Consider the following 14,560-nt stretch of genomic DNA (forward strand, 5'->3'; position numbering starts at 1 on the left):
AACACCTAGCAATAAACATACCTAAGGAGGCAAAAGATCTCTATTCTGAAAACCATAAGACTCTGATGAAAGAAATTGAAGACAACACAAACAGATGGAAAGATATACCATGTTCTTGGACTGGAAGAATCAATATTGTTAAAATGACTATACTATCCAAGGCAATCTACACATTCAATGCAATCCCTATCAAAAATACCAATGGCATTTTTCAAAGAACTATAACAAATAATTTTAAAATTTGTATGGAAACACAAAAGAACCTGAACAGCCAAAGCAACCTTGAGAAAAAAGAACAGAGCTGGAGAATTCATGCTCCCTGACATCAGACTACACTACAAAGCTACAGTATTCAAAACAGTATGGTACTAGCACAAAAACAGACACATAGATCAATGGAACAGGACAGAGAGCCCAGAAATAAACCCATGCACTTATGGTCAGTTAATCTACAACAAAGGAGGCAAGAATATACAATGGAGAAAAGACAGTCTCTTTAATAATTGGTACTGGGGAAACTCGACAGATACCATAAAAGAATCAAATTAGAATATTCTCTAACACCATATACAAAAATAAACTCAAAATGGATTAAAGACCTAAATGTAAGACTGGATACTATAAAACTCCTAGAGGAAAACATAGGCAGAACACTCTCTGATATAAATTGCAGCAATATTTTTTTGGGTCCCTCTCCTAAAGTAAAGGAAATAAAAGCAAAAATAAACAAATGGGACCTAATTAAACTTAAAGGCTTTTGCACAGCAAAGGAAACCACTGACAAAATGAAAAGACCACCTACTGAATGGGAGAAAATATTTGCAAATGATATGACCAAAGGGATTAATATCCAACATATATAAATAGCTCATACAACTCAACATCAAAAAAATCAAACAACCCAAATAAAAAATGGGCAGAAGAATTGAATAGACAGTTTTCCAAAGAGGAAATGCAGATGGTCAACAGGCACATGAAAAAATGCTTAACATTGCTAAGCATCAGGGAAATGAAAATCAAAACCACAATGAGATATCACCTCACACTTGTCACAATGGCTATCATCAAAAAGAAAACATATAATAAATGTTGGCAAGAACGTAGAGAAAAGGGAATCCTCGTACACTGTTGGTAGGAATGTAAATTGGTGCAGCCACTGAGGAAAACAGTATGAAAGTTTCTTAAAAAACAAAAAATAGAATTACCATATGACCCAGCAATTCCACTCTTGGGTATATACCAAAAACAAAAAACAAAAAAAACCCAAAAACCAAAAATACTAATTTGAAAGGATACATGCACCCCAATGCTCATAGCAGCATTATTTACAATTGCCAAGATATGGAAGCAACCTAAGTGTCCATCCACAGAGGAATGGATAAAGTAGTATTCCACACACAATGGAATACTAGTTAGCCATAAAAAAGTATGAAGTTTTGCCACTTGCAGCAACATGGATGGACTTGGAGGGCATTATACTAAGTGAAATAAGTCAGACAAAGATAAATACTGTATGATATCACTTACATGTGGAATCCAAAAAATACAACAAACTAGTGAATATTACAAAAAAGAAGCAGCCTCACAGATGTAGAGAACAAACTAGTGGTTACCAGTGGGGAGAGAGAGGGGAGGGGCAACACAGAGGTCAGGAAGTGGGAGGTACAAACTATTGGGTGTAAGACAGGCTACGAGGATGTATTATACAACATGGGGAATAGAGCCAGTATTTTGCAATAACTGTAAATGGAGTGTAACCATTAAAAATTGTATAAAAAATTTTTAAAATTTTATTCAAAATTCTCTTTTCATTTTACAGGTTCTAGAAAATTGCATTTTACACTTTTTAGGAAATTATTTTATGGGACTTGCTTAACATTCTTTTCAAGTTTGCTAAAAATGTTTAGGGAATCTTCCTTCTAGTTCTAGAAAATGCTATCTTCTGTTTTACTGAGAAATTGCAAAACAGTCTACATTCTAGATCTTTAATCTCAGTTTTGTTACTTACAAACATGGAACATATACATGTATATATACATGGAAATAAAAATTTTAAACACACCTGTAAAATAACATTCATAATTTAGTCATAAAAATAAGTAATGATCATTTTCAGGTAATTGTGGATCCTCTAAGTCATGCTGCCATAAGATAAGCGGCTTAAGAAATGGTAGAAATGATAAAACTTACATTTTTAAATTACATCTTCCCCCCCCAAAATAAAAAATATTGTCTCAATGCAATTATTTTTTCTGGAATTTCCAAACTCAGACCTTTGCAACTAGTACTTAGCTGTTATTTCTTAAGGTAGTGAAACTAGGGCCTTCAGGCAACAGAGTACATCATTATCCTTCCCATGAATAACAGAAAGCAAAGGTTCACTGCCAAGGCATGGTCTCATGTTACTTCAGGTTAGCAATTCGAAAATTTACTTTGTGGTAAGGTCTGGTTTTCCCAGGGAGGCAAGATTAAATGCCAGATAAAGGATTCACTACTTGACGATTAGAGAAACTGATGCCTACAAGCTGGTAATACACTAAAGAGGTAACTTGAAACAATTATATCAATTATCTAAACACCATATAATGCATTACCTTTTAGCAGCTGAGAAACAGAGACAGGAGAATAAAGAATGGAAGAAGGAAAAATAAAACCATTTGTATTAAGCAAAATTATTTTGATTACTCATCCTTAGTAGTTTATTTTAAAAATATGTTTTTTAAATTAAATCAATACTAATTTTTTAAAGTAAAGAATGATTAAAACATGTATTTAATTTCATGTAGGAGGTTGAGCATTTGGTATTAGGCCCTACCTGATATTGGCAACTGTACCAACATTTTTATAAAACATTAAAGAGCAAATGACATTTGAATTTAGATCTTTATCATTTCTGGGCAAGAATCATATGAGATGTACATGAGATTCTATTCACATCTGTTTTTATTCTAGCTAAAAAGATGTTCATGGAAGTATTACACTTGGCTTTCTCATATGGCTTCAGGCTTATTTAAAAGCTTCTAAGAAGATAAAAGGGGTAACATTTTCTTTGCTTGTTGGGTGGTCAAAAGGTTAAACATCAAATTCTCAGTGTGGGAAAATCCCAAAGTCCTCTAGGTGAAACGTTTTGACGCTTAGTAAATGTGTCTATGTGGAAATATACACAGCTGAAGACCAGTCAATAAGCACTTCCCTGGCTGCAATCAAATTGGAAAAAAAAAAAGTAACTGACCACTTACTTTAAAGTCTCCACTTGTATTGTTATGTTAGCTTACAATATAGGGTTCTTTACAAGTTTACAAAGTACTTTCACATATATCATCTCATTATTTGATAGGACGGTAAGTGAAAGTATCTCTAAGGAGGCAGTAATCACAGTGGTTTAATGTGTATATCTCCCCTCTTCTGCCTATTCAAGGGCTCTGCTCCTGCAGTAACCTCCCTTGCCCTTCCTACCTCACTACTTCCCCCTCTTCCGCTGAGTCCTTCCCTTCAGCGCATGCACATTTCTCCCGTCCTGGAAGGCTTCCGGTCCCACTTCTCCACAGAGCCACCATCCCCCTCCCTACCACTTCTCTCCTGCTCTTCACAGCAGGGTTACTGGAAAGCTGCCAGCATTTCCTGTCTCTGGTTTCCTCTGCTTCAGCAGGTCTCCCCTCCGCCACTCCACCAACACTGCTTGTCAAGGTCACTGATGACCTCCGTGTTGCTAAATACAGAGGTCAATTCTCAGTTTTCATCTCACAAAGTCTGACCCAGTTGATAACTCTCTTTTCCTTGAAATAATTCTTCGTGATGTCCAAGCCCACCCGGTCCTCATTTTCCTCCTATTCCCCTGGCAGTTCCTTCCTGGTACTTCTGTTGGTACTGCCCTACGGCCAGTCCTAGGGCCAATCCTTGGACCTCCTCTCTTTTTGAATCTATAATTACTCCCTTAATCATCTCATCTAGCCTTTACATACTATAAATATACTGACAAATCCAAAATTTCTATCTGCAGCCTTCTGCAATAATATAAATTCCATGAAGGCAGGAATTTTTGTTTAAGTGTTACACTCCTGTTTCCAAAGTGCCTAGAAGAGTTTCTGGCTTGTAGCAAGCTCTCAAATATTTGCTAAATAAATTAATGAGTGAATGTGGATGTAAAACTTATTGTAACTGTTAATGATTCCCTTAAAAATTAAAGCATAATATTAAAAAAATCAATAATTGTAACAGTGTAGCTCACCTCAGAAACTGTGGGGTGGGGAAGGCAACACAGTAAAACATGTTCAAGGATGCATCTTTTTTGGAATGGTAAATTTTCTGATACTGATTTATGTCCTCAAGTTTCAGATGTATATATTAAAATATATATATTTTGTTAAAGTTACATGTAACCACTTGAAGATTAGAAATAGGATGTATAACTTTCGAACCACTAGAGGAAGAGAAATGATAAGGAAAAAAGGACCAATCTAATGTCCGGTGATAAGGGAAAGAGATAACTCACACTCACATAATACAGCAAAAATGAATGCAAACATGTCCATAATTACAATAAATATGATTGGGTTAGACTTCTTCATTAAAAATGAGCAAGTCTCATATTGTGTTTTTTAAAAAGCTATGACTATTCCTTACAAGAGTCAAACATTACCCAGAATGTTTGAAAATACATGGAATTAAGAACCAAAAGCATTAAATGGGACAAAGAAAAATTCACCAAGAAGATATTACACACACAAACAAAATAGCTTAAAATAATAGAATGAAAAAACTGTTAAAAGAATGCAATTTAACTCACAATCATGGCTGAGATATCAACACTTCTCTACTAGAAATGGATAGGTCAAGTGGAAAAACTAAGTAAGAAAAAGTATCTGAGTAACAAAACAAAGAAGGTGCTTATTAACCTTGATTTTAATAAACAGAGAATATATAAACTGACCATTTATTAGTCATCACTAAAACATCAATAAGATGAAAATGTTAAAGTTATAATACAGGTTTAATGAAATATTCATATAGTAGAGTATTATTCAGGAGTGAAAATAAATTAACGAGAAGTCACGTGTCAAAATTTCTTTTTTTTCTTTTTTCTTTAAAAAAAATATGGAACGCTTCATGAATTTGCGTGTCATCCTCGCGCAGGGGCCATGCTAATCTTCTCTGTATCGTTCCAATTTTAGTATATGTGCTGCCGAAGCGAGCACCAAAACGGATAAATTTCTTAAACGTTATCTTAAAAATACAAATTATAAAAAGATAGGTACTGTTTATGTAAAAGTTTTTAAATTGCAAAGTAAGTGTATATTATTCAGGGATACATCCATTTATAATATAACTATGAAAACTTACATGGGAATGATAAAAATCAAACTTGGAACAGTGGGTACCTCTTTGGGGAAGAGAGGATTATGATGGGGGAAGGTATATATGTTGATAGTTTATTTTTTAAGCTGGTAGTACATACATAGCTATGCATTATAGTATTATTGTCTATTGTCTTTTTAAAAGTTGGATATATTCCATTTTAAAAAACAAACTCCTTCAAGGCTTATTCCCTGCTGCATATGGAAAAATGCTAAAATTTAATAGCAAAAGACTGACAGAAAAAAGGCCACTTTGGAAAATTTAAGATACACCATTAAGTAAACAATTATTGGATTAAAAAAGAAATAAAAACTGGGATTACAAGCCTTTTGAAAATAAATGACACTTAGGAACTTACAAATAGCCACCTGTATAATTTGGTCAAAGCCATTACTGACACAGGAAAATTCATATCCTTACATGTATTTACTAAAGAGCAATTAAGAATTTAAAATAAATGAACTATGTATTCAACTCAAGAAGCGAAAAAAGAGGATAAGATAAATTTGACAAAAACAGAAGGGAACAAACAATAAAGATAAAAGCAGAAATAAATAACAACCCCCTCAATAAAACAGTAAACACAAAAAAGTGGTATTTGAAAAGACTTAATAAAATAGACAAACCTCTATCAAGTCTGATTTTAAAAAAGAACTGAAAATGAAATAGACAACATTAAACATAAATTATGGCATATCCATAGTTTGGAAGAGTATCCAAATATAAGACCAGAATAAGAGACCTATAATAAATATATTAATATCTCAGTATAATATCAGTTTAAAAGGCAAGAACAATATGTACAGTATGGTCACATTTGTGTTAAAAAGGAAATGATACATGTGTTTAAGTTTACAGGCCTGTAAAATATATTTTAAAAAGGACTGAGGTGAGAAAAATATTTGTGACCTATAAAGTAGGAACAGGATTTAATATTTTGACATATCCTGGAAATCAGTCAATAAAAAAATAAAAGTTGGCAAAGGATACTAATGGGCAATTCCTAGGAAACTATAAACAAACAAAAAATTCTCTACCTCACTGGTAACCAGAAAAATGGAAATTATAATAATCATGATAAATCACTTTTCACACTCAAATTGGGAAAACAATTAAACTTAACAATATTAAGTGAAGGGGAACATTGGAAGTCCATTACTTATTGCTGGTAAAAGTATATCTTAGTGTAACCATTTTGAAGAACAATTTGACAGTGCCTATTAAAATATAATAGCTATGGACCCAGCAATTTAACATTTGCGTCTACAAAGAACCCTGGATAGTCACTGCAGCACTGCTTCTAACAGTGAAAAAAATAGAAACAATCAAAATTCCCATCAGCAGGACAATGGTTAAATAAATTATGGCACATCAATGGAGTAGTCTGTGGCCATTAAAAAGTTCATTCTTCAAAGAAACATAAACATATATATGTGTACATATCGATACATACACATATATATACTCATATATGCATAGACAGAAAAAGTTGTGGAATGGTGTATTATTTTTAAAAAAGCAAACAGAACATATATTAACTCAATTTTACAAAAGAGTTAGCTTAGTCTAGAGGCTAGAGAGGACTTCGTCAGGACCACACAGACAGCAAATGAGTCTGGGACCAGAACTCAGGTGTTAGGACACCCAACCCAGTGTTCTTCCACGTTACACAACTTGGTACACTGAAATCAAAGTGCGTGGATTTTACAATCCTTCAGGCCTAGGTTCAAATGCCAGCTTCAACACTTCCTAATTAGGTAAACTTGGGAAAAAGAGATTTCTGAACTTTAGCATTTTCATTGTAAAATGGACAAATAAATACTAACTCCATGAACCGTAAACATTAAATGAAAACTAAATGAGCACACTTCCTTCTCCCCTGGTCAATAGAATCAGTTTATGAAGAGTATCCTCTCTATCAATCAGCAGGGTCCAGAAATAGTCATTGGCACCTCAGCTCCAAACATAGAATGTGGCAGCTCAGTACCTCTGCGTCACTATAAGTTGGGAGTTCTCTAAATACGTCCATGGTGACAAAACTATTCCAATTGCCTGGCATTTCCTTGTGGCTCTCATCTGCCTCACACGCTACTCCCTTTCTCTCAATCTTCCTGACTCAGCTCCAAACACCTAGATTATACAATAGGTGGTATTCTATTTATTTCTTGAGAGTGATGGCTGACCCGTAATGACAAAACCTCTAGCTATGCACTGAGCCACTGTCTTCTAGGCCTGGCTACATAATCACTCCAAAATAGTTTTTCTAGATTACAACTGAAAGAAACAAACGCAACATACCATTAATAGTTTGGACTACTTTTCCCTAAATGAATCACCGTGAACTTACCTGCTGCTAAAACAAAGTATCATAGACTGGATGGCTTAAGTGACAGAATTTATTTTGTCACTGTTCTGGAAACTAGATGCTCAAGATCAAGGTGCCAGCATGGTCATGGTGCGAGCTCTCTTTCTGGGTTGTAGATTGCCACGTTCTTTCTAAGTCCCCACATGGCCTTTCCTCAGTGTGTGGGCACAGAAAGAAAGAGAGGGCAAGCTGTCCGGTGTCTCTTCTTTTAAGGACACTAATCCTATCAGATCAGGGTCCCACTCTTATGACCTCATTTAACCTTAATTACTTCCTTGGAGGCCCAGTTTCCTAATACAGCCACACTGGGGGTTAGGGCTCCAGCATATGAATTTTGGGGAGACACAAAACATTCATTCCACAACACCAACCACAGAGCAACCCATCTGCCCTTTTTCTCTACTCACTTATACAGGCCTTAAAAATGTTCTTGTAGGTCATCCCCATCAAGTTGGCAATTTACTCTCTGGAAGAACTTGAATATTTGGAGATTTAACTATGTCCCCTGTCTTTTGGATCATTTATAAACAACCAAACAAAAAACATTAAATAAGATCAGTGTCAGTCTCCTTCACCTACCTATACCCCAGTGGGGGTGTTTCCTGCTTGCTAGTCCCAACTTGAGATTCCCCACCCGCCAACTAGCCTTGGCCTGCTGCATCCCAGCTTGGGGGGGCGCCGGGGGCAGTGTCTCCTGCAGGCCAGTTCCGGTCCATGGTTCCCTGTCTGCCAGCATTGGTCCAATGGCACCCCAGCAGGAGGCTTCCAGGTTGCCAGTCCCTGCTTCTGGTTCTCTATCCGCCAGCCTCAGCCCAGCAACTTGGAAAAGCTCTAGTGGTGAACACACCTCTTCCAACGAGGCCTGAATCGCAACCTAGGGAGGCCGCAGCCTTCCAACTTTGGTCCTTCCTTGGGCACTCTCTCTCAGCCCTAGGGTGTTCTTTTTAATTTTGATTCCTTCTTAGTAGCTAATCCCCTGTAAATAGTTAACAATTCTTTATATTAAACCTTAACTGTTTCTGTTTCTGACTGGCCCCTGACTGATACAGGAGAGCCTGAAGATGAGTGTCACGGGGCGCCCCAGTGCTGCCTGAGGAACAAGCAGAAGAGAGGCACGCCAGAGCCAGAGCCAGAAGCCTCCTCTGCCTGCAGCGTCCCTGTCACAGTCTCCCGGCAAAGAAGGAGCATTATTTGCAATTTCTAGCGGCAGCATCACAAGCAGGGCAAGGAAAGGTAGATCTGGAGCTGAGGCAATAATCTGACAAGTGGCACAGTAACTGCTGCTCTGCATACACAAAGTCCCTATTTAGCCACAAATTAAAAAAAAAAAAAAAATAGCTAACACCTACAAGAACTTCCTATGTGCCTGGCCTTTTTAAAGCCCTCTTAATAATCCTATAATGTAGGTACTATTACTATCCCTACTTTACAAATGAGGAAAACGAAGCATGTAAAATTATTTAGCTTTGGCAAGATTCCTCAGTGAAAGCGGAGATTCAGATCTAGGTATTCTGACTCTGGAGACCACACTCTTAACCATAACTCTGCTAACAACTGTTTCTATTGCTAAGATTGCTAAGTTTGAAAAAATGAAGAGAAACTCTATTGAAAGCCAATGTTCTTCAATACTGCTATTAAAAAAGACAGCATATTTAGTAAGTTTTAAATCTCTGAAAAAGACTAGAAACAAATATTTCCAAATGGTAACAATTATTAATTCTGAGTAGTATATATGATTCTCTGTATCTTTTAATTTTGGCAAAAATAACTCTAAAAAGAGAGTACAATAGAAGCACTAACAAAAGGTATAAAAATTTAAAAGTAATGAATCAATTTTTCACTTGTAGAAATTAATATTGAAAAGGATAAACAAGTTTTAAAAATCATGGAATATTACTGAGTTTTGGCAGTTTATTCCCATCACATTGGCATTAAATTTTCTGGAAGAACTTACATGTCACTTGAACTTAATAGAAATGAAAGCCGAAAAGGCATTATCTGGGACAAAGTTTATAAAACTAATGTCTTAATTTATAAAATAGATTTAAAAACTAAGTTTGGAGAGGATTAAGGGATGGGAACAAAATTAAAGCAGCTACTAATAATAACTCAATAAAGTATTAGAAAGAGTAAAGTGATTTTGAGATTAAAAAACTATATAGCTGAAATAGACCTTACAGATTCAAATCAGTCATCCCTACTTATGACATTTCATAGAAGAATGATGTCCCTGCAAGGTGAAATGACTTAGTGATCATTATAGAGACAGACAGTGGCAGAGTCCTAAAACTCAACCCCTGTACATACCATATCTCATTTGAGAAATATTTTTAAAGGCATAATTAATATGTAGTCTTTAAATTAGCTGTAAAGGTTTTTTTTTTTTAATTTATTTTTAACTTATTTTATTTTTGGCTGCATTGGTTCTTCATTGCTGCGTGTGGGCTTTTTCTCTAGTTGCAGCAAGCAGGGGCTACTCTTTGTTGTGGTGCGCAGACTTCTCATTGTGGTGTCTTCTCTTGTTGCAGAGCACAGGCTCTAGGCGCGCGGGCTCAGTAGTTCTGGCTCGTGGGCTCTAGAGCTCAGGCTCAGTAGTTGCAGTGCATGGGCTTAGTTGCTCCGCGACATGTGGGATCTTCCCGGACCAGGGCTCAAACCTATGTCCCCTGCATTGGCAGGCAGATTCTTAACCACTGCACCACCAGGGAGGCCCCAGCTGCAAAGTTTTTATATTTGGAAAGTATTGTTTGGAGATTCAGTTTCATCATCTAAGAGAAAGTCTGAAATAGTCCCATCCAGAAAGTTACCCAAGAAAGAAGAGAAAAATGCTCATGTCGAGGAAATAGAGTAAGTTCTTCACTGGACCTAAATACAGAACTGTGCAGTGTTTATTTGCAGGAACCATATCAGGCTCATAAATGTCCAGCAGATTACAAAGTACACATCTGGAAAATGGCTCTAGATCAGGTCCAAAGAGGCAGTGACTGTGGAGATTAAGGCCAGTGAACTTCCCCTACCACAAGGGAACTGTAAGGCTTGAGGCAGGAAGCAGATTCACCTTCAGGTTCATCAAGGCAGTTAAGATTTATTTTTGCAGACAGATTACTGAGGACTACCCAAGGACAGTATAAAATCTACGCATATAATGTTGTTATGTGTGATATACATACTTTTGATTAAAATTCTTGTTTAAACTTGGGAATTATCAGTTCTTATAATGAAAATTGAAAAGCTAAGGGTATGCTGTTTGAAGTAGTTGGTGGCAGAGAAATATATTATATTAATGCAGTAATTAATCTTCCTAGGCATGCAGCTAGAGTACATTTCCCAGTGTCTCTTGCACTTAGATGTAGCCATGTGACTCAGTTTAGGAAATGGAATGTGAATGGAAGTGATGTGTCACTTCCAGGCCTGGCCCATAAAACCTTCCCATATGTGTTCCCCCATGTCCCACCCACCCCACCCCACTTTTTGGCTAACTGGGATGTTGACACCTTGGAACCCACTTGTTGAAGACGGCAGAGTCACTATCAGTCTGGGTCCCTAAATGTCTACATGTTAGAAAACCACATGGAGGAGTCTTCCGATCAACCAATCACCCACCCAGAATTATTACATAAACAATATAAGATTTTATCAGGTTGATCCACTGAAATGTGAAGGTCCATTTGTCAATACAAATTAGTCTACTCTAATAACATCATATTTGAATATGATTCTGTATATTAAGTTGATCGTGGGTCTTGGAGACAATGTGAATGCCTTGACAAGAAGTAAGCAGGAAATGAAAGTATGTAATTAGATAACTTCATCTGGTATTTCTTTCTGGAGAAGAGTACACTGCAGGGAAAAAATAATGCTCCAGGACTGTGATATATCCAAAAAATTAAGGAGAAGTTATCCAAGGATTTTTCCTGGCCAAGGGTAGAATGTTTCCTTTTTAAATAATCTTCCTTCATCTGTAGAACTTGGTCCTAAACATAATCCCAAAAGTTCAACATACTTGTGGAACTGAATGAATCTGATCTCCTGTCTTTTATCAGTCACTTTTTTTTGTCACTGGTAATGATGAAGACCCTGTGCTCTTCTCTGCCACCAACTTCACTTCGACACTAATATTTGGCAAATATTTAAATTCTGAATCACTGATACTGATGGAGGCAGGTATGCCCTGGTTATATCACATACTACCTTGCCAGTGGCAACTTGTAGGCATTCCTACTCACTTATTGAAGAGGACTTTGAAACATAATTCATGGTTTTCCTCGTCACCCCAAATCACGTCAGAGAGAACTTAGACATTCAAGCAAATGGCCCATCTAGTAACTTAGCCTCAAAGCTCCTGACTTCCCAATTTCAAGATTCAAGGACAAAATTCTATAAACACCCTACATCATCACCCAGAACTGCTCCATCTCTGGGACTACTGGGTGCTGCTAGAGAAAAATATCACAGAGCCAATATCCATTTATGATCTCCAAACTCTTTTCTCTACTCTCACAGCAAGATTCATTATTCCTATGGAACTAGAAGTGAGGGTGAGATGAAAGCAAATTTAGTTGTGAGGAAGTAATAAATTGAGCAAATTTACTTCTGATAGATCATTTCCTCTGTAAAGAATGGAAGCCACTTGCTTGAGCCTGGGCAAAGGTGGGACATGCTGCAGGTGGAGATAGACATCGTTTCTGAATAGCTGTTGTGGGATGGGAAATGGAGTATCAGGGACATGTAAAAGGACTGTTATCTATGTCTCCTTGTTCACCTTTCAGTTTGTCAAGGGTTTACACCTAGATAGAATTTCTGAGTTACAGGCATGTGAATCTTCAACTTAACACATAATGGCAATCTATTTTCCAAAGATCTGTACCCCTACTAGCAGAGCATGAGGATTTTTATTGCTCCACATCAACGCCCACAGTTATTGTCACTATTTTTAATCTTATCAATCTAATTAAGAAACAGTGTTTCACTGTAGTTATACTTCCCTATTGTTAGTGATGTTGAGCATCTTTTCATGTGTTTACTGGTCTTTTGAATATCTTTCTCTTGAATTGCCTGTTCAAACCCTTTGTGCATTTTTCTATTGTGTTATTGTTTTTCTTACTAATTTGTAGATCATCACTATATATTCTGGATGCTTATTCCTTGCGAGTGCTATGTATTCTAAGTATCTTCTTCCATTCCAAGACTTCTTTGTATTCTAGTAGATATTTTTGTTTTAATGAAGTGAAAGGTAGCAGAATTTTCCATTGTGCTTTTTGCCTTGTTTTGAAAATCCTCCTCCTCCTAGGATCAAAATTTTATTTTCACATATATTCTTCTAAATATCATAAAGTTTTACTTATCACATTTAGGACTCTAATCCACCTGGATTATTATGGCATGGGGTAGGCATCTAATTTTATTTTTGTTTCCCACATAGAACACTTAAACTCCAATCAAGCCCTACTGTCTTGCATATCACTGTTGTCCAATATTTGAGATCCACCTTGGTTTAACTCCTTTCAAAATGATAATAATTATCATCATAATATGTAGTCAATGTTTAAGACTTACCCCATTTTTACCAATTTCTTTATTCACCGTTACTTCTTGAATTTCACCTTTTTTTCATGTTCATTTCTTCCTAATATTCACTCTTTAATAGGTCCTTCAATGATGATCAGAGACTGGTAAACTCTCTCAGTTTTAAGAAATGATTTTATTTTATCCTCATTCCTAAACAATAATTTACCTAGGTAAAAAAATCTAAGTTGGCAATTATTTTCTCTTAGCTCTTTGAAGACATTGTCTACTATCTTCTGGCTTCCATCCGTTGTCACAGATTAGTCTTCTTCAACAGGCCAACTGCCATTCCTTTGTAGGAAACTGGCCCTGTTTTCCCTTTATCTTTGATTTTACAGTTTCACTATAATGTGACTAAATATAGATTTATTTTTATTTATCCTGTTCAGGACTGTTTATGCTTCCTGAACCTTAGGATTAATGTTTTTGTTCCTTTCTGAGAACTGCTCAGGTATCTTCTCTTAGAATACTGCCTCTCATTCTCTCTATTCTCCTAGTCTGTAACCCCTAATTGATGCATTTTAGACCCTTTCAGTCTATTTTGCACATCTCTTAAACACTCCTTAGTATTTGCCATTTCTTTAGAAGTGTGTTACATTCTGTGTAGTTCCTCCAAATTATCTTCCAGATTACTAACTGCCTCTTTCAGTTACATTTTATATGCTGCCTAATCTATCCAACCTCAAAGACTATACTTTACATTTCTAGAAGTTCTATTTGATTCTTTATTATAATCTACCTATTCTTTTTCATACTGATTTTTCATTATGTCTTTAATCATTTTGAAAATACTTAATTTATAGACTCAACCAAATTATCCTATTATTAAATCGTCAGGAGTCTAATCGCTCAGTTTGCTGACTCTCTTTCATAGAACTTAATGTACTTTGTACTTTGGATTATGAGCTTATCCTCTTGGAGACCTTCTCTGTAGGAATTACATGTGGCCAGTGTTCAGGGCATTTCCCTCCAAAGAAGTTTTGCGTTTCTTTCTGCCAGCTGCAACAGCTTTTTCCCTGCATGGGTAATAGAAGTTCTAACTCTAAACCCATTTGAGGTAGTGTGGGACCATTTTTATACATTCTCGGGAGAGTCCTTTTTTCCACTTAGAGCCCATGCAGACACCGTCAGGCCTCCCTGTCATCAGCTTGTACTGGCGGGACCAGGGATGGTTTTCTTCTAGTCCGTTCTGTCGATAAGGGCTCTGGCTTTAGGGAGGTGGTGCCTCAGCTCCAACGTCCCAAGGTCTTGCCCCCACACAGGCATTAAAATCCA

The 14,560-nt window shown here is 36.4% G+C and overlaps 1 protein-coding gene and 1 non-coding gene across 4 annotated transcripts in view; both read right to left on the reverse strand.

Moving 5' to 3' along the window:
* The window catches only part of MICU3 (mitochondrial calcium uptake family member 3), a 96,924-nt gene that overhangs the window by 72,619 nt on the left and 9,745 nt on the right, over nucleotides 1–14,560 (reverse strand). The gene's annotated exons all lie outside the window — the stretch shown is intronic.
* LOC137756119 (U6 spliceosomal RNA) lies at nucleotides 5,089–5,195 on the reverse strand. The gene has a single exon (XR_011072177.1). It is a non-coding gene; the product is annotated as a U6 spliceosomal RNA (small nuclear RNA).

Source organism: Eschrichtius robustus, chromosome 21 (assembly GCF_028021215.1).
Source record: "Eschrichtius robustus isolate mEscRob2 chromosome 21, mEscRob2.pri, whole genome shotgun sequence".
In the NCBI taxonomy this organism is placed as follows: domain Eukaryota; kingdom Metazoa; phylum Chordata; class Mammalia; order Artiodactyla; family Eschrichtiidae; genus Eschrichtius; species Eschrichtius robustus.